At 47.0% G+C, this 23,688-nt stretch overlaps 1 pseudogene across 1 annotated transcript in view; it reads left to right on the top strand.

The window, feature by feature from the left end:
• Positions 1-1,904: 1,904 nt before the first annotated feature.
• Positions 1,905-23,688, top strand: part of LOC146869328 (amine oxidase [copper-containing] 3-like) — an 84,049-nt pseudogene continuing 62,265 nt past the window's right edge. The window contains exon 1 of the transcript XR_014980085.1: positions 1,905-3,583. The product of XR_014980085.1 is annotated as an amine oxidase [copper-containing] 3-like (transcript). The remainder of the gene's footprint in view (positions 3,584-23,688) is intronic.

Here is a 23,688-nt window from a genome sequence, read left to right as displayed (position 1 = left end):
TAACAAGAGGTTCAGGGTGACCCCGGTTGATTGAGACAGGATAGGGAACGGCTTGTTGGAGAACTTGACGCGACAGGTAAAAAGAGGCTCATGGATGGACTGCGCTAGTAGCCGGGTCACGTCTCACCTTGTTGGGGCTCCTTTAGAGATACTTCTCAGTTCCTCTTCCCCCCAGGTCAGCTGAGGCTGGACTATGCCACTGAGGTGCGTTTCTATGGTTACCCTTTAGCGATGTATTCATTAACCTGCAGCCACCACCCCCAGTCACAACACTGTCTGGGCTGAGGAGGCAGGAGTCACTCCCAATCAGATGGCAGAGTACACAATGGGAGACCCTGGTCACCCCAGCATCACTTGACGATGAACAGCAAAGAACAAGATGGAGGACAACCAGTGGATGTTCATGATAGCTTAGTTCACTGGAGGAAAGCACAGGGCTAGCAAGACGCAGCAGGAACGCGCAGCACCAGCAGGCCATGCAGCAGAATTCCATCCCTACACCTCTGCTTTGAAAATGAACCCAGGCCGCTGGGAGGGAGGGAAGGAGAGAAGAAGAAAAGGCAGGATGCCAGGGACATAGGCGTTTGGGTCCTCGACAGGAGGCAACTGCAGCTTGGGACAGCCATTGCCCTTGCCAGCGCTGTCAAATGTCATGCCAGCCTGCTAACCATCACACTGCTACAAGTGAGACAATTCGGACTCTGCCATGCCCCCAATGCTAGTAGGATGGTGTGGGTGGCAGGTATTAGTAATTTTTACCTTATATTGAACGAATAAAGAACTGTTCTTGCCCTGATCTCTAAATGAGATATACAGCGCCGCAATGTGGTAGACTGTCAAAAGTACCGGTGCTGACAATCAAGTACTGGTGCCGAGCACCGGAAACCACAGGCTCAAATTAAGCACTGAAACAGGCCAGAAATGCCGAAGGCATACCATTGCCATTATGCGCCTCAAAGGCCCCTTCATAATGGACCACAGAGCTTTCAGGTTTTCCAGGCCCATTCGTGAATGGCTCATTCAGTCCAGAAGTGGTCTCTGCATTCTGGGACTTGTAGTACTGTTCACCCCGTTTTAAAAACAGGGCTGGTTGAGTTATGAATGTCTGGATCCGGGAATATTGGTCGCATTACACTAAGAAAATTGAAAATCCATTAAGTGGGGAGGGATGTGGTCCGTCGGCCAGACTGCCGACTTTGGTGCTGCAAACCAGGGTTCGAGCCTCGGGGTCGCGTCCACATCCTGTGATTCTGGGCAAATCACTTAATCTCCCTGTATCTGAATGTGTAATGTAAATACGGTGCTCGTGTAAAGAGCTCCAATACCTTCGGGTCGAGTTCGCGCTACATAAATATGCAACAAAAAAATAAACATGATGGTGTTAAGCTTTTCAGTTGTGTGGTGCAATAATCATATTACGCGCTGATTTACAACGTGCTGCACTGACCTTTAAACTTTCACGGACGCTTTCCCGCCCAGAGTCTCGCTCTACACTTTCATGCCTACTTCTGCATTTTTTGTTAATGAAATTATGTTGCTTTGCGTTCATAAAGGGTGTGGACAACTTGTAATAAAACATAAGAATGAAGGCCTGCAGTTCCCGGCAGAGGGTTCGATGGGTACAATATGGTTACTTTCGTACTGCGTCACCGTCAGCGCTCAGACTGCTTTCAGTGCGGAAACAACACCGCGCGCCCTCACATGAACCCCCTCAGCTCGAGGCGGCCTTGAAGACACTCGGCTGTCTCGGTGCAGAATCCCAAGAAAGCAATCCTTTTTTGGATGCCACAAAGAGTAGCCCGCCCATTTTGGCTTGCCACATTCATTCCCCCCTCGCCTGTCTCTTATCCTCAGATGAAACTCAGCCGCCCCCCTGCACATTTTATATGTGCGGCACGTGAAGTGGAAACCCACTCCAGCCGCGCGGGGCAGGACGCCGGAGCATCCGTTCTCACTTCTCCTCCCAGGGCCTACTGCCCCGGCATGAATATTAAGGCCGTGCTCGTGCTGCTCGCCCTGGCACTGGCCACCATTTTAGCCCTGGTCTGCGTGCTCTTGTCTGGTGGAGGGGCCAAGGCGCAAGAGTGCGGGGGCCAAAAACACAGTGGCCAGCAGGAAAAGCAGACTGGCCAACAGGAAATGCAGGATGGCCAGGGTGTGATCTTTTCTGACCTCACCCCTACAGAGTTATCGCAGGTGGTGCGTTACCTTCAGCAGAACCTTGGCGATGACTTTGTAGACGCCGCGGAAGCGAACCCCTCCGACAACTGCATTTACTACGTCGATGTCGTGCTCCCCAAAAAGCAAGATGCCCTGAATTTCTTAGACAACAGAGGACCACAGCCCAAAAGAGAGGCGCTGGCGGTGGTCTTCTTCGGCAAACAGCAAGTACCTAATATCACGGAGTACGTGGTAGGCCCTCTGCCTCGCCCAACTTACCACTCAGACATCACTCTGCAGAAGTACAAAGACCAGCTCCCCTACTTCCGCAGACCTGTGATTGGGAAAGAGTACATGGAAATGTACTCTTTGATCTACCAGAAAGAGTTTGCCAAGGCGCCTACCTTCCTGAAAGATGCGTATGACTATGATGGGACAAACTTTGCTGCTCTCACCACGGTCCCCCGTGGGTTCCGATCTGGGGACCGCAGAACGTGGTTTGTCCTCTTCCATAACGTTAGTGGTAGTGGCTTCTTCCTGCACCCGGTGGGCTTGGAAATCCTGGTTGATCATCAAAGTCTAGATGTCTCCCAGTGGAGAGTGGTCAGAGTGTTTTACAAGGGCAAGTATTTCAACGATATGGTTCACCTGGAGGAGGAGTATAAAACAGGCAAAGTGATGGTTGAAAAAATGGGTAAAGTGCCACCTGAAATGGACATTGCTTCCATGAATCCTTTAGGGGGCACCGCCGCAAATACTCCTTTCCAATATGAGCCCACCGGCCCACGTTACAGTGTCAAAAACAACCAGGTCTTCTTTCAGTCCTGGAGCTTCGCCTTTGGAAAGCACGTCAACTCTGGGTTGCGACTCTTTGATGTAAGATTTCAGGGGGAGAGGGTTGTCTACGAGCTGAGTGTGCAGGAGGCCATTGCAATCTATGGTTCGAATGCTCCAGGTTTACTCGTAACCAGGTACATAGACAGCAGTTTTGGCATCGGAAGATTTGCGCATGAGCTGGTCAGGGGAGTGGACTGCCCTTATCTAGCTACCTACGTGGATACCCACCATATGATTGAATCCCAGTCTCCAGAAACTGTCAAAAACTCAATATGCATTTTTGAGCAGAATGCAGGTATACCTCTGAGGCGGCACTATTCCAACTTGCATTCTATGTATTACGGTGGTCTACCTAGTACCGTCCTGGTAATCAGGGCCGTTTCCACACTCATCAACTATGACTATGTGTGGGACTTTATGTTCTACCAGAATGGAGTGATTGAAGCCAAAGTGTCTGCCACGGGCTACATAAGTTCTTCATTCCTCTATGCCGACGGTCTCGATTTCGGCTCTAGAGTTGGCGAACACACCTTGGGAACGCTCCATACCCACTTCATGAATTATAAAGTTGACCTAGACATTGGAGGTAAGTTCATCCCCTTTACTCAATTTTACCATTCTTTAGGCATAGCAAAACTCTGCCTGGCCACTAAAGGCATAAGGCTTCTGTTTTGCTTTTGAGGTTGGTTCTAGTCAATCAAAAGAAGGGGTCAAGGATGTTTTTTCCCAATACTAGGCTCATTGTGAGTGCTATTACTGCTCTTCGGAATTTATACTCAATTAATTTCCCAGCTATTTTTTACTAAGATCGAATGTAGATTTTTGATTCCATTTGTATTTTTCATTTCTTTTGTCAACAACATGTCCTCTTTATGTAAATGCAGGCATGTGGACTGAAAAGGTGTTTTGCATATGTTGAGTGTGTCCCTGTGTTTATTCACACATACCTCTGCTGGCCTTGCGTGGGATGCAAATTTACTAGTATGGGCAATGTTACATGGAGTTATCATTATCAAAGGAATGTTTTCCCAGCTTTCTTCTCACAGCTGATTCCAGTGCTAGCTTTATTAAAAGGCTAGTGATCGCCAGCCACCCTTTTAGGTTTTGTTCTTTTAAATGTGCCTCCCCATGCCATAAAGTTTTAAAGGTTTCTCATAGGAAGTTAGACAGTGAACAGTGGCTGTGAGGCAAGTTATATTGTTGTTGAAATGGACAGAGGGAAGACCAGGTGAGTGTTTTGCTCCCATCACTGACTCACTGAGAGCCTGAGAAATTTAATGGTTGAAAAGATATAAAGGCTAAAGTTAAAAAATATGAAAGAAGGGCAGCCTTCTGCGCGACTTATAAAACAAGCATTTGCAATGCATTAGGTCTCGCATTTATGCGAGTTTGAGCTATTGACATTGCAAATAAAAATGCCTATTGGCATTGTCATTTACAATGCCAATAGCTTTAACTCGTGTAACTGCGAGACCTATTGCATTGCAAATGCTTGTTTTGCTCACCATGCCGTTCCAGCTTGAACCTAGCCATATGCAAATCAGTCTTGACCCTGTGCCTCATGGGAACAGTCCAGCCCGCACTGCCAAGCCAGGTCTCGGGGTTTCACCCCTCTTCAGCCAGGATAACTTGATTCCAGTGGCATGGAGAGCACGGGACCCACGTCTGGGCATACCCGTCCCACTCGGGGTGACAAATGCAAAAACAACAATTGATGGACAGAATGCAGAACAATGTCATACATTCACCCGAGTAGAGAGATCTGGGCCTAAATCCATTGTTTTTTTGCTCACCATGCCATTACAGTTTGGCCCCAACCATATGCAAATCAGTCTTGACCCTGCGCCCAATGGGAACAGTCTAACCCGAACTGCCAGGCCAGGTCCTCCCTCGACTGGTAAACAAGCATCCTTGGACCTGTTTTGGGATTTCAGCTCTCATCAGCCAAGATAGCTTGACTCCAGTGACATGGAGAGCACGGGACCCACGTCTGGGCATACCCATCCCACTCGGGGTGACAAATACAAAAAGAACAATTGATGAACAGAATGCAGAACAATGTCATACATTCACCCCAGTGCAGAGATCTGGGCCTAAATCCATCGTTTTTTTTGCTCACCATGCCGTTCCAGTTTGAATCTAGCCATCAATTGTGTGTCTTTTGCTTAATATACATCCAAGGCAGCACAAATATATGTTGATTGTCTACTATGGCAAAAAATGGCACTCGTTACTAATCCTGGGCGTAGTTCGCGAAGTAGCACTTCGCGAAGCTACGCAAAGTGCAGTTCGCACTACGCGAGCTACGCGTAGCACTTCGCGAACTGCGTAGTACCTTGTTCGCACTGTGCCAGATGTCGGTTTCAATGATTGCACAGTGCGGACAAGCAACCGGCACTGTGCAATCATTGAAAATGGCATCTTGCACAGTGCGAGCTGTAGTTTTCTGCTGCTCGAGTAGATTTTTACTCGAGCGGCAGCTTTCTCAACGCGAACTGATAGTTTCTCATCGCGAGCGGTCGCGAGCATACGTGACCCCTCGCAATGAGAAACCTGACCTCCTCGCGTTGGGAATCTCGCCGGGAGGTTTATTTTCCATGCTCGCGATCGCCAACTTGATGTTGCTGATCGCGAACAAGGAAAAAGTCTAGCCGGGATGTCATTTTGCTTGCTCGTGGTCGCCAACTTGACGTTGAGGACCGTGAGCAAGCAAAAAATGACCGCAACACTACACTACGCGTGTTCGCACTGTGCTACGTGCAATTCGCGTAGCGCGAAGTAGCTCGAACTTCGCAAACTACGCGAGCGTAGCGTAGTGCTTTGCCCAGGCTTACTCGTTACTATGAACAGTCTTACACCCATGTACTTCTGACGGGCCATAAACATGCAAACAAGCCTAGAAGGCAAGTAGGCTCTGTATGGCCCTCTTGTCTCAACCATCACACACCAAGAACCGTCCCCCTTAACTCACTGATGTAAACAGATCCACCCAACACAGAAACATAACGAGTCACGCTGGTGGTAGCACATTTTCACAAAATGAACAAGAAAATCTCGGACACATTTGGAAAATCATTTGTGGATTACAATGCTTACAACAAGAACAGAGAAGGGTCTGTTAACAGTATCATTAGCATAGCTGTTATAGCACGTGCAATTCAACTGTGTGCAGGGGTGTGATGGGCCCACTGCACCCCAATTCTGGCTGTCTTACACTGCCCAACTAATATCAGAGACATTTCTCTTGCATTAGGGCTCATGGCAGCCTTGAAACTGCACCCCAATTCATCAAACACGTTTAGCTCGAAAAGGCAATTCTGCAAGCCCAGTCATTAAGCAAAACCTCAGTATAGCCAGAGCACTCGTAGATACTAACCAAACGGTGTAGCTCCAGTTTAAAGAGTAATCAATATTGACACTGAAGAAGCCTCGATAGAGGCAAACCTATAACATTATGATCCATTCCCCACTCGGAGGGTTTACACCCTGCCTCAGCATGCTTCAATTTCAAATTACCAGGAACTTGGCACAGGTGTGTGTGCTCGGCCCCACGTAGTCCGAGGTATACGTAATATTTTAATCTCATTATATAAGGTTGAGGTCATCAAACACATTCATCACCTATAAGGTGTTATTAGAAGATGCCGTCAGCTGATTTCTACAGTGAATTACTTATACGTACCCACCCAAAACATTCCACTCCTTTCACGCGTGCGTCGCTTTCCGCAATTACAGTTCTGCGAAGGAGGCAACTTTACTTATGACACACACACGCTTCCGTCTGATGTTGCCAATGACGTAAGTACGTAGAAAAAAAACACCAAGACGCTACTTCAGCCTGCTCTATTTACAGCAGCTGCTACCATCGAATGCTGGGTGACGAAACACAACTAAATACAGGGACGTGGAAGAAGCAAACGTGACAACTGCAGCATCATGTGAGAAGCTGATCTGAAAATAATTAGAGAGAAGAATGAAAACAACATTTTCGCACGTGTAGCAGGAAGTGTTCATCTTTGCTGGGCGTGTGAGATGCTTAAGAAAGCCTATGCTTTGACAGCACTGAGAAGAGGAATGTATTCTGAGAATAGCAGGTGCCGAATGATTTCTAGCTTCCCGGGTGTCAGCCTGACCCTGTTCTTCTCGCGGTAGGCTTGACTTAAAGTCACTTCTAATTACTGGACCCGCTTGAAAGACTTCAACACAGGCCTGTGACGTCATGCATGAAAATCACTCAAGTGCTACAGGGATTCACACAAGAAGCAGGTAATGACTGCCCATTGTACAGGGGGGGCGGCGGCGGTGGCGAGGTGTGTGCGCGCGCGTTAGGCAGCCGCGGATGCGGTGAGGGGGGTCGGCAGCGGCGGGGTGTGTGCGCGCGCATGTCTGTGTGTGTGCGTGTGCGTCTGCGCAAGTGCGTCTCAGAAGCGCGTCCACAGACCCCGATCGCTGCGTGTGCCCAGGTCTGTCTCCCTTGAGAGGCATCACGGCAACAATAGTTCTCGTTGGCGGCAGCGCTTCGCGCTGCAACGCCAGCGAGACCTAAAAATCCTGTAGCTCACTACGGTGATTCATGGCGGCTAAGCACAGTGTTTGACCCATCTTTCTGCTGGGATCTGTTTTTTTGGGGGGGATATGGAATCTTTTATGGGCATTTCTTAGACAAAACATATTGTGGAATACTGTATGCATTATCTGACATTCAATGACAAGAGTAAACCCATCTGGGGAAATTCTCTGCTGAGATCTTAATCTGACTCACCTGATAATGTAATAAATAATACCATGCATGGGTAAAGCCAATAGGTCTGGTGGTGCAACAGTTATTATTTTTTGTTTCTAACATATGCAACAAAAATAAAAATAAATGCTAAAAAGGAAAACATGCCACCTACCTGTGGCGACCGTGTGCTTCCAAAAACAATGAAATTAAAAAAAATATATAACCATCACAGATAATTTTAAAGAAGACTACGGGGGCTTGGTACCAAGCAAGCGTATGTGAAATGGATATTGAAACCCTTTTCAGTTCTAATGACGAACACAGGAAAAAAATCTTTTTGGCTCACGGAAATTGCACTGTTGGCTTTGCTTAAAAAACATGAAAAAAGGCTAAAGAATGAAAATAAATATTGGCAAATTATTGTCCCTCCAGCCCTAGCACTGAAGGATACTTCTCATTAGGAGGATGCACGCATGTGATTGGGTTAAATGCTGTCACTCACAATGCAAGAGAGCCAATGGCTGGAGTGGGCTGATCAATTGCCATGCTGTATGCTTTGGTAGAAAGACGCAAAATGTGAATGACAGTGACCCAGAACTCCTTTTTGTAAATATAAGTGTATTTTTTATTTAGTATTTGTTTTTGTTTATATGAGGCTGGCGACACAGCTGTAGCTTTCTCTAAGACATCTAAAAATATTGGTAAGAGCTGGAGAGGCCTAAGTAAATGTGAAGAATAAGAAGGACAGTGGGAAGGGATTGAATTAGGGATAAGAGATAGTAAGGCACAATAGTTAAGGGGGTAACAGCAGGGTTAACTAGCAGGTGTGAGCAAAATAGGAAGATGATGGAATGAGCCAAGAGCAAAGAAAGATTGGCAAAAGAATAAAAAACAGGAGAATCAGAGTGAACAAACATTTACAAATGAAATAAGTTTCACCTTGTCTAGAAAGTCCCATTTTTGGGCATAGTTATGCACCACCAAAGGTACTGTAAGTACTTTACTTCGCCATACCTTCCTCTGTCTGGATTCTCAGCCTGCTTCCCTCTTGCCTCTCCCCCCCATGTTCCACTGTTGTGTTGTCATGTCACACACCCATCAATCACACCTCATTGGGTACAAGACTGGTCCACCCCTCTTTGGTTTCCTGGCATTGGCAACCTCCTCTCGAACTCGCCCTTCCTCTCTCCTGTTGTGACTGCAGTGTCACCCCATTTTCCCTGGCAACAACCTGCATCAATTGTTCTTCTTGACAGGAGTCGTTTTGGGAACACCGAACACTTACAACGTTTTGCCAATAGGCCAGACCTAAAAAGCAGGGCAGGGAAAAGGTCCGGGTGAAAGGGCTAGGAAGAAAAGTCATGGAGAATATAACATATAAATAGGCTGACCGGTGTTAGGCCTAAACCTATAATAACTGATAAAACCCCCCTGATAGAAAAATAGCCTTCACCAGTGAAAATATATAAACACTGAAAAAACACCTGTACAACCACAAACTAAATGCCATTCAAAGAAAGGAAAAAGAGAGTTAAAGAGTCGTTTCTTTCTTCCTGAAGGGGCCAATACAATGTAACTCTGTTATACAAGCTAGCAGTAAGAAAGTCTGGGCTAACCTTATTCTGCTTGAGTGTTGTTGTTTAGGGATGCCACTAAAATATTGTTTCTGCTTCCTTTTGGTTTTTTTCAGTTTTGTGGTCTCAGGTCTAAAGATGCAGGATTTAGAAGCATGTTTTAGGTCTTGTTTAATTGTTTTATGAACTGTCGAGAATCAGGAATAATCAAAATCATATCTGATATTTTGGCTGCGTTTGATTCTTTCACTGATAGATAAAATGGCTGGTTTTATAAAAATCTTTCCTAATATGTGGCATCACATTTACCCACAGAGAATGGGTAAAAACCCTTAATGCATCAGACCCCAGTTTCTAGTGAGTCAATGTTATGTTATGTTATGTTAACAATGATTTGTATAGCGCACTGACACCGATTGGTTTCCTGGCGCTGTAGAGACCGAGAACAGTCAGAGTAGGAAGCCAGCGGAGTTAGTAGTAGGCTTGTTGATAAAGCCAGGTCTTTAGGGATTTCCTGAATGATATGAGGTTGGGGCATAGCCGGATCTCAAGGGGGAGGGCATTCCACAGACGGGGTGCCAAGGTGCCAAATCTGCAGCCACCCGAGCGTTTACGTTTAAAGGATGGGATTTGTAAAAGGCATTGTTGGGCTGAGCGAAGGCTACGGGACGGGGCATACTTTATAATGAGTTTTGTGATGAAGGTGGGGCTTTTACAGTGGAGCGCTTTAAAAATCATACAACTGACTTTGAAGGTACAGCGTTGGGCGACCGGGAGCCAGTGAAGATCTTTCAAAAGAGGGGTGGCAGAATGCCATCTAGGCTGGTTCAAAATCAGTTTTGCTGCCTGATTCTGCACCATCTGAAGTCGTTTCAGAAGGAACTGGGGGAGGCCCAGATATATCGAGTTAGCGTAGTCTATGTGGGAAATCACGATTGCGATCACCACCTGTATCAGGGCTTCGTGGGTCAAAAGACGGCGAACCTTCCGGATTTTTCTCATTTGAAAGAGGCACTTGGATATCACCTGGCCTACTTGCGTTTTTAAAGAGAGGTCACTGTTTAGGGTGATACCAAGCGTCTTTGCCGAAGATGAAGGGATCGGAGCTTGACCCATTTCTGTTGGCCAATACTGTGGGCCCCAGTATTTAGCGCTGTCCCCCGTCAGGACCAGCTCGGTTTTTCCTGGGTTCAATTTCAGATGATTTTCGTTCATCCAAGCTTGGATGAACCTCATTATTGATTGGAAGAAGGAGATGGACGTATCTGAGTTGTCAATTGTGAATAGGAGCTGTAGGTCATCCGCGTAGTTCAGCACCGTTACCTGTTTATCTCTAAGAGCTTGGATTAAAGGGGAGATATAGAGGTTAAACAGGAGGGGTGACAGGGACGAACCCTGGGGTACACCGCAAGTAATGGCCTGCTTAGTGCCCGCTAGGTTACCCAGGTGGACTGCCTGGGAACGATTTACTAGAAAGGACCTCAGCCAACCGGCTGCCGTGCCCCGGATGCCAGCCTGAGAGACACGGTCGGTCAAGATGGTATGATCGACCGTGTCGAATGCGGCTGACAAATCCAGGAGCACCAGGGCCTGTGGAATGCGATTGTCTGCTGAGTCCCTAAGGGTGTCCAATACTGCCATTACCACCGCCTCAGTTGAATGGGCTGGGCGAAAGCCCGCCTCATGTGGATCAAGGCAGTTAGATGTCTCTATAAAATTGGACAAGCAGTTGGCAACATGAGCCTCCAGCACCTTAGCAAGAAAGGGAAGAAGGGAAATTGGGTGGTAATTTGCATCAATATGGATAATAGGTGAATTGCCAACACCTCAGGCTTTAAACATTCAATGCAAGGTATAGTGACAAGTATATGTGAAAAGAGCGCTGTCACCAAGCATCTGGGATAGTGGTTAAAACATGACACCAGACTTTTGGAAAACACGGAATGCAGTGTCACTTGGAATGCTCTGCAAAAAAGGTTCCTTCCAAGTTCAACAAAGATTGGAGTGATATTGTTTGTATTTGCAGTGATTCAGCTATGTATATGAAAAAGCTTTGTGATGACCTGTCAAAATTGAAACCTGAGCTGAAGTGCTTCCCTGTAAGAGATCCTTGCCACTTGTTAGATGGTATGCCGAAAGCATCTTTACAATCTTCAGAGTTAATGAGGAATGCTATTGACATTTTAGTCCATTCTGGTTCACTGTTTTCTTATGCACAGGAACTAAAACCCAAATATTTATCATTTGGTGCTTTATGCGGCATCAAAGAAAGAGTCATCCCAACTGTGTCCCTTAGCTGATGGTTCTCAGTCCAAGTGGCTATGAATGGTATATTATCCATGCGGCAACCGTTTACAGAATGTTTGCTGAGTGATGATGCCAGTGGCAAGAAATGTGAGGATCTTTGGTCGCATATTGATAGTGGTGTGAAACAAAGTACACTCTACTGCATCTTAGATTTTTAGATTTTTACAGGAAAACATAACTGCTGTAGTGGACATAATAAAAACTAGAGTCTGAAAACACCCTTGTCTGCCAAGTGTTCAGCATAATTGGTGTAGATGTGAAACATCTCCTTGAGAGTAGGCTGGGTGACACCTTTAGTGACTTTGGCACTGTAACATGTTCCAAAGCAATGGTGAAGAGCAATTCAGGAACTTTTGTTTTACAATGTATGAAAAATGGCTTGCAATGATGCATAGAAATGTCCCTTCACCACCAATGACATTTGAAGTCAATGAAACCTCACTGTGGTACTCTGTTCTAGATCCCTTCTGTAAAGGGGAATTTCCTACATAGTTCAAAAGTGCTGCCTCATTTTTGACCCCTTCAATAACTCTGAGGGTATAAGCGTCCAGATCAGTGCAAATACTGAAGACCCTGCCCTGAGTATCGCAATCTTCAAGTGAACCAGTATTGGCATGGAAAGCTATACCAGTGGCCAGATTTAACAAATTGCGTACTGGCTATTTTGGCTCTGCCCATCTCAAGTGTCAATGTTGAGAGGGCCTTTTCACAGAAGTTTATATGAGAAGGAAAGAGCGAGTGCACATAACCAAAGACTCACTGAAGAAGTATTGTATGGTGTACAACAATAAGTTTAATTTGCAAAAATCTATTTGGACCACATACACAATATACTTACACTATCTATATACCATGCGCTATCTGTGCAGAAAGCAAGCAATAATAAAAGCAAAACGTTCCATAAACACGGGAAAAACACTGTTTCTATAGTTTTTAATCGCGCGAAAATGTGTAACCACTGATAACCACTGTTTTTTTAAGGTATAGAAATCACTTGAAAACACTGAAAAAACCCCACTGGAATTTACCAAAAATAGAAACTGAAAACAGGAAAGCCTACATATAAACAATGATCACGCTGCACAGCTCTGTGCAAACAGTTGGACAGGTACTGTATTATTGGGGAGAGAAAACAAATTCAGCCATGTGTTAAGTACACCGTGTTGGAACCACCAAGATTTGTGTCATTACTTAACTGAAGAATACCTTTGTCAGGTACAAATAAACAAACCACTGTGATTTGGAAGCAGTTCCGGATTACCAAATAGGCGAAGTAGGCACCAGCCTATGGGCCCCACTCCTTTTAGATGCCCCGCGACAATGGATCAAAATACAACTTTAAGTTAATAAACCAGACATCAGATCCACATAACAGTTCGACTCTTAAAAAGCTCATCTTCTGTCAGCTGTCAGTTTGCACACAAATCTGGTGCATTTGGGTATTAGGAGATCATTTACGAGGGGGGCCATGAAATTGCGACTGCCTAGGGGTCTCAATAGGGTTTAATCTGTCCCTGCATGGAAGTTGCATATATAGGTGGCAGCTATACCCAGCTCTGATAGGGCTGGTAGTTATACAAATGCGCAGGTGGTCATGGATGCCACATCACACAAAATTATATCCCTTCAGCCCTGCAGTAGCGCACAGGGGAAACCATTATGGCAACCAGTAAGTAAAGTAACATGAAAATAACATGGATGTGTGAAATGGTTTTAATAATTTGTAGGTAGGATGGCTTCCAGTAGAGGCACGGGGGATAGCTGTGTGGAAGGAATTTTTATTTGCTTTAGCAACGGAGAAGTGACCTGGACGAGGGTTTTCTGGAAGTTGCTTTGGATGGGTTGATAGGTGAAAAGGAATTTTTACTAGCAAAGATCATTTATAGTTGGATGGAAGGTAGAGTTACTGACAATACAGTAGTGTGGGGAGATGGGTGGAATGAAGTATTACTGGCCCAAGGTATGGTGGTGGCTGGTTAAGAGGGTATGTTGTTTTGTGAGTATATATAGGGCACATATTCTTCCATTGGTGTGTACTTTACCGTGCCAATCAGGTTCGGTACCTACTTTCCCAAGTATTGAGAGTTCCAGCTCAGACTGCATTCTGGTGGTAAATTTGAGGCAGTTTGAGGATATCTGATATTCTGCTGTTGATAATTGTGTATATTATAAGTTTGGGGAGGTGTAACCAACATACTTACATGATAACTGAGTTACTTGCCTGCCATAGTACCCGGTTAATTTACATGTGAATGAACTAACTGAAAGCATCTGGTAAGTCCTGATATCCATCTGCTGACTATCTTGACTGAGTTGGGTTGTTGTTACAAGTCGTTTTTAGCTGTGTACTATTGCCTGGTCGTAAGCATTGATGGCATGATTGACTGCTGTTTTCAGCCTAGTGGTTCGATTAAATGTCCAGTATGAAGCGTGGATGCAAACTGTGCACCCATTAAATACCGCAATTGTAGCGGGCTACATTTACTGGGTTTAAAATTTGCACCTGATTTCGCTCTGCAGCTTTTTGATTGGGGAATTATGCACAGTTGCAAATAGTCTGGCCATGCACTCAACCAACTGCGTGCAGTTAGCCTGCCAGGAAGTAAGGAAAACCCTGGGTGAGGCACATTTGGTATTTTCGCTGCAAAGGGGACTTTGCTCCCTAAACGAATTTCCAGGGCCAACCGCAGTCGGGGTCTAAGTGGTAAATATGTGTGATGTTGGATGTGTGTGAGATGTTCTGTCTCATATATTGTTTGGAAGATGATATATATAAAGCGCTGTTGGAAGCAGGTTGTTGCCCAATATGGCACGTGTGCACTGTGCTCTTTGTTTGTACAGAGGGTGTATAATGTGTTCTGCAGGAGGTTGTGCTAGTGTTAAATGATGCTGGGTCTTCATGTTGTGTTGTGCTCTAAGTATACTGTTTGACAAACCTTCACCATACTGATACAAAGAATCCACGGCCCAGCCAGCCTGGCACTCCCAGGAGTGGGTTCATACTGTGTGGTATATCACACCGCACAGACACAGCCTGTTCTCAGTGTTAGAGCCTGGCACTCCCCGGAGTGGGTTCATACTGTGTGGTATATCACACCGCACAGACACAGCCTGTTCTCAGTGTTAGAGCCTGGCCATCCCAGGAGTGGGTTCATACTGTGTGGTATATCACACCGCACAGACACAGCCTGTTCTCAGTGTTAGAGCCTGGCACTCCCCGGAGTGGGTTCATACTGTGTGGTATATCACACCGCACAGACACAGCCTGTTCTCAGTGTTAGAGCCTGGCCATCCCAGGAGTGGGTTCATACTGTGTGGTATATCACACCACACAGACACAGCCTGTTCTCAGTGTTAGAGCCTGGCACTCCCAGGAGTGGGATCATACTGTTTGGTATATCACACCACTCAGACACAGCCTGTTCTCAGTGTTAGAGCCTGGCACTCCCAGGAGTGGGTTCATACTGTGTGGTATATCACACCGCACAGACACAGCCTGTTCTCAGTGTTAGAGCCTGGCAATCCCAGGAGTGGGTTCATACTGTGTGGTATATCACACCACACAGACACAGCCTGTTCTCGGTGTTAGAGCCTGGCACTCCCAGGAGTGGGTTCATACTGTGTGGTATATCACACCGCACATACACAGCCTGTTCTCAGTGCTAGAGCCTGTCACTCCCATGAATGGGTTCATACTGTGTGGTATATCACACCACACAGACACAGCCTGTTCTCAGTGTTAGAGCCTGGCACTCCCAGGAGTGGGTTCATACTGTGTGGTATATCACACCGCACAGACACAGCCTGTTCTCAGTGTTAGAGCCTGGCACTCCCAGGAGTGGGTTCATACTGTGTGGTATATCACACCGCACAGACACAGCCTGTTCTCAGTGTTAGAGCCTGGCACTCCCAGCAGTGGGTTCATACTGTGTGGTATATCACACCGCACAGACACAGCCTGTTCTCAGTGTTAGAGCCTGGCACTCCCAGGAGTGGGTTCATACTGTGTGGTATATCACACCGCACAGACACAGCCTGTTCTCAGTGTTAGAGCCTGTCACTCCCATGAATGGGTTCATACTGTGTGGTATATCACACCACACAGACACAGCCTGTTCTCAGTGTTAGAGCCTGGCACTCCCAGGAGTGGGTTCATACTGTGTGGTATATCACACCACACAGACACAGCCTGTTCTCAGTGCTAGAGCCTGTCACTCCCATGAATGGGTTCATACTGTTTGGTATATCACACCACTCAGACACAGCCTGTTCTCAGTGTTAGAGCCTGGCAATCCCAGGAGTGGGTTCACACTGTGTGGTATATCACACCACTCAGACACAGCCTGTTCTCAGTGTTAGAGCCTGGCACTCCCAGGAGTGGGTTCATACTGTGTGGTATATCACACCGCACAGACACAGCCTGTTCTCAGTGTTAGAGCCTGGCAATCCCAGGAGTGGGTTCATACTGTGTGGTATATCACACCACACAGACACAGCCTGTTCTCGGTGTTAGAGCCTGGCACTCCCAGGAGTGGGTTCATACTGTGTGGTATATCACACCGCACATACACAGCCTGTTCTCAGTGTTACAGCCTGGCACTCCCAGGAGTGGGTTCATACTGTGTGGTATATCACACCGCACAGACACAGCCTGTTCTCAGTGTTAGAGCCTGGCACTCCCAGGAGTGGGTTTATACTGTGTGGTATATCACACCGCACAGACACAGCCTGTTCTCAGTGTTAGAGCCTGGCACTCCCAGCAGTGGGTTCATACTGTGTGGTATATCACACCGCACAGACACAGCCTGTTCTCAGTGTTAGAGCCTGGCACTCCCAGGAGTGGGTTCATACTGTGTGGTATATCACACCGCACAGACACAGCCTGTTCTCAGTGTTAGAGCCTGGCACTCCCAGGAGTGGGTTCATACTGTGTGGTATATCACACCGCACAGACACAGCCTGTTCTCAGTGTTAGAGCCTGGCACTCCCAGGAGTGGGTTCATACTGTGTGGTATATCACACCGCACAGACACAGCCTGTTCTCAGTGTTAGAGCCTGGCACTCCCAGGAGTGGGTTCATACTGTGTGGTATATCACACCGCACAGACACAGCCTGTTCTCAGTGTTAGAGCCTGGCACTCCCAGGAGTGGGTTCATACTGTGTGGTATATCACACCGCACAGACACAGCCTGTTCTCAGTGTTAGAGCCTGGCACTCCCCGGAGTGGGTTCATACTGTGTGGTATATCACACCGCACAGACACAGCCTGTTCTCAGTGTTAGAGCCTGGCAATCCCAGGTGTGGGTTCATACTGTGTGGTATATCACACGACACAGACACAGCCTGTTCTCAGTGTTAGAGCCTGGCACTCCCAGGAGTGGGTTCATCCTGTGTGGTATATCACACCGCACAGACACAGCCTGTTCTCAGTGCTAGAGCCTGTCACTCCCAGGAGTGGGTTCATACTGTGTGGTATATCACACCGCACAGACACAGCCTGTTCTCAGTGTTAGAGCCTGGCACTCCCAGCAGTGGGTTCATACTGTGTGGTATATCACACCGCACAGACACAGCCTGTTCTCAGTGTTAGAGCCTGGCACTCCCAGGAGTGGGTTCATACTGTGTGGTATATCACACCGCACAGACACAGCCTATTCTCAGTGTTAGAGCCTGGCAATCCCAGGAGTGGGTTCATACTGTTTGGTATATCACACCACTCAGACACAGCCTGTTCTCAGTGTTAGAGCCTGGCAATCCCAGGTGTGGGTTCATACTGTGTGGTATATCACACCACACAGACACAGCCTGTTCTCAGTGTTAGAGCCTGGCAATCCCAGGAATGGGTTCATACTGTGTGGTATATCACACCACACAGACACAGCCTGTTCTCAGTGTTAGAGCCTGGCACTCCCAGGAGTGGGATCATACTGTTTGGTATATCACACCGCACAGACACAGCCTGTTCTCAGTGTTAGAGCCTGGCAATCCCAGGAATGGGTTCATACTGTGTGGTATATCACACCACACAGACACAGCCTGTTCTCAGTGTTAGAGCCTGGCACTCCCAGGAGTGGGATCATACTGTTTGGTATATCACACCACTCAGACACAGCCTGTTCTCTGTGTTAGAGCCTGGCAATCCCAGGAGTGGGTTCATACTGTGTGGTATATCACACCACTCAGACACAGCCTGTTCTCAGTGTTAGGGGTGAACGTCGGTGGCCCATCCTACTTTTAACACAAGACATGCATTCCCACCAGAAAACTGAACCGTAACTAAACCCTCCTCCCCTCCTTCTCCTTCACTTGGGTCAACTCTCACTATGCAGTTTGCTATGAAGAGTCACACAGGGCCATCCAAAAAATACAGTTCTAATCAGAGTCACAAAGATGCCTGCCCGGGTCCAGGGGCCCCAGGGACCGTCATCTTATCAGTCTTTATTCAAATACCTCGGGACTGAGTTCCTGTGTTTCACAAATTTATTCTATTCGTCCTTCAATTCATATGCAATTTTCTCAATGACTATCAGTTGTCATATCTTCTGTACCCAGTGTTACCTTGTGGGAAAACAGCCCTGCCCCATAGCCCCACGATTGTTTCTTTGGTTGCTAATATGTTATATTATGTTATGTCTATTTGTAAAGTGCACCAATCACCCATGGGAAATTCTCTTTTTGTGGCTTCTAGTAAAACACAGGCTGCACTATCCATCAGGGCCATATCCTCAATTTCCCTTCTGGCAGAGGTCGGTGACGAAAAACTTGCGATCTTGGGGCATAACCATGGGATGTGTAGAATCCTGTCTGCGCCTCCACATTATCTCCAGCATAGCCCAGAGTGTGTTGTTCATAACATGCAGTCTGGCGGGAGTTCAGTGCCATCTGTACACTATTTTATACAGTGTTTCTTAATCAATGTTTCCCAATCAATCAATCAATCATTCAGGGTTGATAAAGTGCAACTAGTCACCCGCGAGGGTCTCAAGGCTCTGGGGTCATCCGAAGAGCCAGGTCTTGAAGTCCTTCCTGAACTGCTGCAGTGTGGGGGCTTGCCGGAGGTCGAGGGGGTGGTCGTTCCAGGCCTTGGCAGCAAAGTAGGACAAGGAGTTTCCTCCTGTTCTGGCTTTGTAGATGCACAGGACAGTGGTCGGATGATCGGAGGTGTCGTTTGGGTGCGTGGAAGGAAAAGCAGTTGTTCAGGTATGTTGGTCTGGTGTTGTGAAGGGCCTTGTATGCGTGGGTGAGGAGTTTGAAGGTTATTCCTCTTTCAACTGGGAGCCAGTGGAGATCGCTGAGGTGTTGGGTGATGTGGCTGTGGCGGGGGATGCTGAGGATCAGTCTGGCTGGGGCGTTCTGGACGGTCTGTAGTCTGCGTAGGAGTTTCTTGTTGATTCCGGCATAGAGAGCGTTGCTGTAGTCCAGTCTGCTACTGATGAGAGAGTCTGTGACAGTTTTTCTGGATTCGGATGGGATCCATCTGAACATCTTTCAAAGCATGCGGAGGGTGTTGAAGCAGGTCAATGATACGGTGTTGATGTAGCGGTTCACTGTGAGCAGAGTCTAGTTTGATTCCGAGGTTCTGTTTGTGGTCTGTCAGTGTGGGTGGATTTCTGAGGGCGGGGGGCCACCAGGAGTCGTCCCAACTAGAAGGGGTGAAGTCCCAGGATGAGAAACTCTGTTTTCTCTGAGTTGACTTTCAGGCAGCTGTTCTTCATCCAGGTGGTGTCGACTTTCATCCCTTCTTGGAAGTTGTGTTTGGTGTTGTTGGGTTCATTGGTGAGGGAGAGGATAAGCTGGGTGTCGTGTGCGTATGAGACAATGTTGAGCCCATGGTGCCTGACGATGGTTGCGAAGGGGGCCATGTAGATGTTGAAGAGGGTGGGGCTGAGGGAGGAGCCCTGGGGCACTCCACAATTGGTCTCTGTCTGTTCCGAGATGTAGGGCGGCAGTCTGACTCGCTGACTTCTGCAGGTGAGGAAAGAGCATATCCAGTTGAGGGCCTTGTCGCGGATGCTGGCATCGTGGAGTCTCAATCAATCAATCAATCAACAGATTTGTAAAGCGCACTACTCACCCGCAAGGGTCTCAAGGCGCTGGGAGGAGGGGGGAGACGCTATTGCTCGAACAGCCAGGTCTTGAGCTGTTTCCGGAAGGAGAGGTGGTCCTGGGTCAGCCGTAGGTGGGTGGGGAGGGAGTTCCATGTCTTGGTCGCCAGGTAGGAATAGGATCTTCCTCCGGTGGTGGCTCTGCGGATACGTGGGACGGTGGCGAGGGCGAGGCTGGCGGAACGGAGCTGGCGAGTGGGTGTGTAGAATGTGAGGCGGCTGTTGATGTTGAGGTATTTGGGGCCCATGTCGTGGAGAGCTTTGTGAGCGTGGGTGAGGAGTCTGAACGTGATCCTCTTGCTGACTGGGAGCCAGTGCAGGTCTTTCAGATGGGCGGAGATGTGGCTGTGGCGGGGGATGTCTAGGATGAGTCGTGCAGAGGCGTTCTGTATGCGCTGGAGTCTTTTCTGGAGTTTGGCTGTGGTTCCCGCATAGAGGGTGTTCCCGTAGTCCAGTCAGCTGGTGACGAGGGCCTGGCTGACCGTCTTCCTGGTTTAGATGGGGATCCACCGGAAGATCTTTCGGAGCATGCGCAGAGTGTTGAAGCAGGATGACGAGACGGCGTTGGCTTGCTTGGTTGGTCATCGTGAGCGAGGAGTCCAGGATGAAGCCCAGGTTGCGTGCATGATCCGTTGGCTTGGGGGCGGTGCCCAGGGCAGGGGGCCACCAGTAGTTGTCCCAGGCAGAGTGGGATGGTCCCAGGATGAGGACTTCCGTCTTGTCTGAGTTCAGTTTCAAACGGCTGAGCTTCATCCATTCCGCGACATCTTTCATTCCTTCCTGGAGGTTGGCTCTGGCTGTGGCGGGGTCGTTGGTGAGGGAGAGGATCAGCTGGGTGTCGGCGGCGTAGGAGATGATGTTGAGGTTGTGTTGGCGTGCGATGGCCGCGAGAGGGCTCATGTAGATGTTGAAGAGGGTGGGGCTGAGCGAGGATCCTTGTGGAACGCCGCAGATGACTTCGGTGGCCGCGGATCTGGTGGCTAGGGTGCGGTGACAGATGGTGTTGAATGAAGCCGAGAGGGATTCTGTTTTGTCCTGGTGCGCCTTGAAAAATTGATGGTGCGAGTGAAAATCATTTCCCATTGTTTCTGGTCTAGCTGGAGGAGCATCGCCCCCAAACCAGAGGTGAAAAATAAAATGGTAATAAAGTTTATTTATTACCATTTTATTTTTAAGCAACCAATCCGGCCCAAACTGAACATCAAGACGGGGCGGGCCATTGCTGCTGAGTGGCAGCAGGGAGCTGTGTGCTTAAATTTAAAATGCGCATGTCTCTTTGGCCGGCCGTCTTGAGACGACCAGCCAGGCATGCATATTTTAAACCTCTCTAACCCAGCTGTCTTAGAAAGCGCAAGCCTCCAGTGCTCTTAAGAGGGCTGAGAGAGGCCGCTCCCTCCAATCCTGGTGCTTCTCTCATGCTAGTTAACAGAATGAGAACAGTGCCAGGATTAGCTTGGGAGTTGGAAGGATTAGCTTGGGAGTTGGAAGCCTGCCTCGAGGAGAGAAGGCCTCCTTCATGCACAAAAACAATCAATGGAGGCTTTTTCCTCTTTCTATGTGTGCTGCAAAATGTAGCACACATAGAAAGAGGAAAAACAAGGAGAAATAAAGATATTTCTCCTAGTTACGCCTTCCCTGGGGAGGCGAACAGTTTTGATGCATTCTCAGGTTTACGGATCCTTGGAAACCTGGGAGTGTGTCAAAACCCATGGGTGTTGCATGAGAAAAATCAGCATATTGCCCAATCAGCCTGATCAATAGCAGCAGCTGACCGATAACAGCATGATTTTTGCCTGCTCCGGTGATGGTAGGTGCAGTTGCCACCCATAGGTGAACTGCTGTTCCTGTCGGCAAGAATACTAAGAGTTTGTGTAGCAGAGAGTTTAAGGGGATAGCAGGCTTTGGTGGTCAGTGACAAAGGACACACTGCACACAATTTAAAAAGTGACCTTTTAATACTCAAACTAAGCCTGGGCAAAGCACTACGCTACGCTCGCGTAGTTTGCGAAGTTTGCGCTACTTCGCACTACGCAAATTACACGTAGCACAGTGCAAACACGCGTAGCGTAGTGTTGCGTAGTGCAACGGTTATTTTTTGCTTGCTCGCGGTCCTCAACGTCAAGTTGGTGACCGCGAGCAAGCAAAATGACATCCCGGCGAGACTTTTTCCTCGTTCGCGATCAGCAACATCAAGTTGGCGATCGCGAGCGTGGAAAATAAACCTCCCGGCGAGATTCTCAACGCGAGGAGGTTATGTTTCTCATTGCGAGTGGTCGCGTATGCTCGCGACCGCTCGCGATGAGAAAAAACCAGTCCGCGTTGAGAAAGCTGCTGCTCGAGGAAAAATCTACTCGAGCACCAGAAAACTACAGCTTGCACTGTGCAAGATGCCGTTTTCAATGATTGCACAGTGCCGGTTGCTTGTCCGCACTGTGCAATCATTGAAAACGACATCTTGCACAGTGCGAACAGGGTACTACGCAGTTCGCGAACTGCTACGTGTAGCTCGCATAGTGCGAAGTGCACTTTGCGTAGCTCCGCGTAGTGCTACTTCGCGAACTACGCCCAGGGTTACTCCAAACTAGTAAAATTAATCATTTGGGTATACTAGGAATAGATTATGGCGCTCATATAGTAATCACACTCTATCTCAAAAGGACAAACTCTAAGGGGCATCTAAAATAAAGGGAAGAAAATACCCTACTACCCTAAATTCAATCTGAAGATCGAATAACACAATACAATTTTTTCGGAGCACACAATTTCAATGATCATTCAAATAACAGTTTGTTAAACACACAAGAACGAATAATCAGTTAGGCTCTTGCTCTTCTTTTAATGTTCCTCCAATCCCATAAGCCATCGCGTTTCGCCGTGGTAGGATTAACCTACGGCTTCATCAGGGCTGGAAGTAATACAGAGTATGTAATTGTAATCATAGTGTATATAAAACCATGGAGCCCACATTTTGTGACAGCCAAAAGCCAATGAGTTATTCAAAACTATTTGATCCGGTGCAATACATTATAACATAAACCTTTATGAATACACAACGCATTCATAGTAAAAGATCAAGGAGGATTTACACTTCACCCAGTTCTCCAGTGAAATGTGACCAAACTGTCAGTTTCTCACACCACTATCAAAGTGTAAATTATATCTATTACACCTGTGCAAAAAATATTAAACTACGCCTTCCGACGTAAGTACCTCAAAGTTCTTTTGGATGTATTCTAGAAAAACATAAATAAAATCCTTACAGCTATAGATATTATGAGGCAAATGGGTTCACTCGCTTCGAATATTTAATCATTAGTAACAACATTGTTGCTTTTCATTAAGGAGCCATACCTTATCATAGATAGCTCTCCACTATGTAGTTATATCTCCATCTCATAAGCTCTTTGTGAAAATCAGGATAATAATCGATTCCAAATCTAAACCAAAATAACGTCATATTATATTTTAGTCATTGTACCATAATCCAACGTCACAAAAACAACATTATTTAATATATCAAAATCCTTCTAAACCAGCTACTGAGGTTTAGGTACTGAGTCTACTATATCAGTATGGTACCAGCATACACTCAATCTGAGTCCCAAAACAACTCGTAAATATTCTTGCAGGCATAACATTAGTTGCCTATTCATTTAAAAAGAACTTTTGCCGCTAGAGAAGTTTAAAAACAATGAATCCATCGCGGTCTTTTTACCTATCAGTATGATACCAGCACATATTTAATCTAAGCCCCAAAACAACTCGTAAACATTATTGCAGGCATAACATTAGTTGCCTTTTCAATGCATTTACAAGAAACTTTCGCCGCTAGACAAATTTCAGAACAATAAATCAATCGGAGTCTTCTTACCTAGCCGTTAATACTCCACGTGTACTAGAGTTATCCAAAAACGCCGTCTGCCACAATGTATAAGTCAATGGTTCCAAATCCTGGTAGGAAGCGTCAATAACAGACAAAGA

This window comes from Triturus cristatus, chromosome 1_1, assembly GCF_964204655.1.
Source record: "Triturus cristatus chromosome 1_1, aTriCri1.1, whole genome shotgun sequence".
Lineage (NCBI taxonomy): Eukaryota > Metazoa > Chordata > Amphibia > Caudata > Salamandridae > Triturus > Triturus cristatus.
The sequence above is the reverse complement of the archived record's forward strand: the minus strand, read 5'-3'. Positions and strand labels throughout refer to the sequence as shown.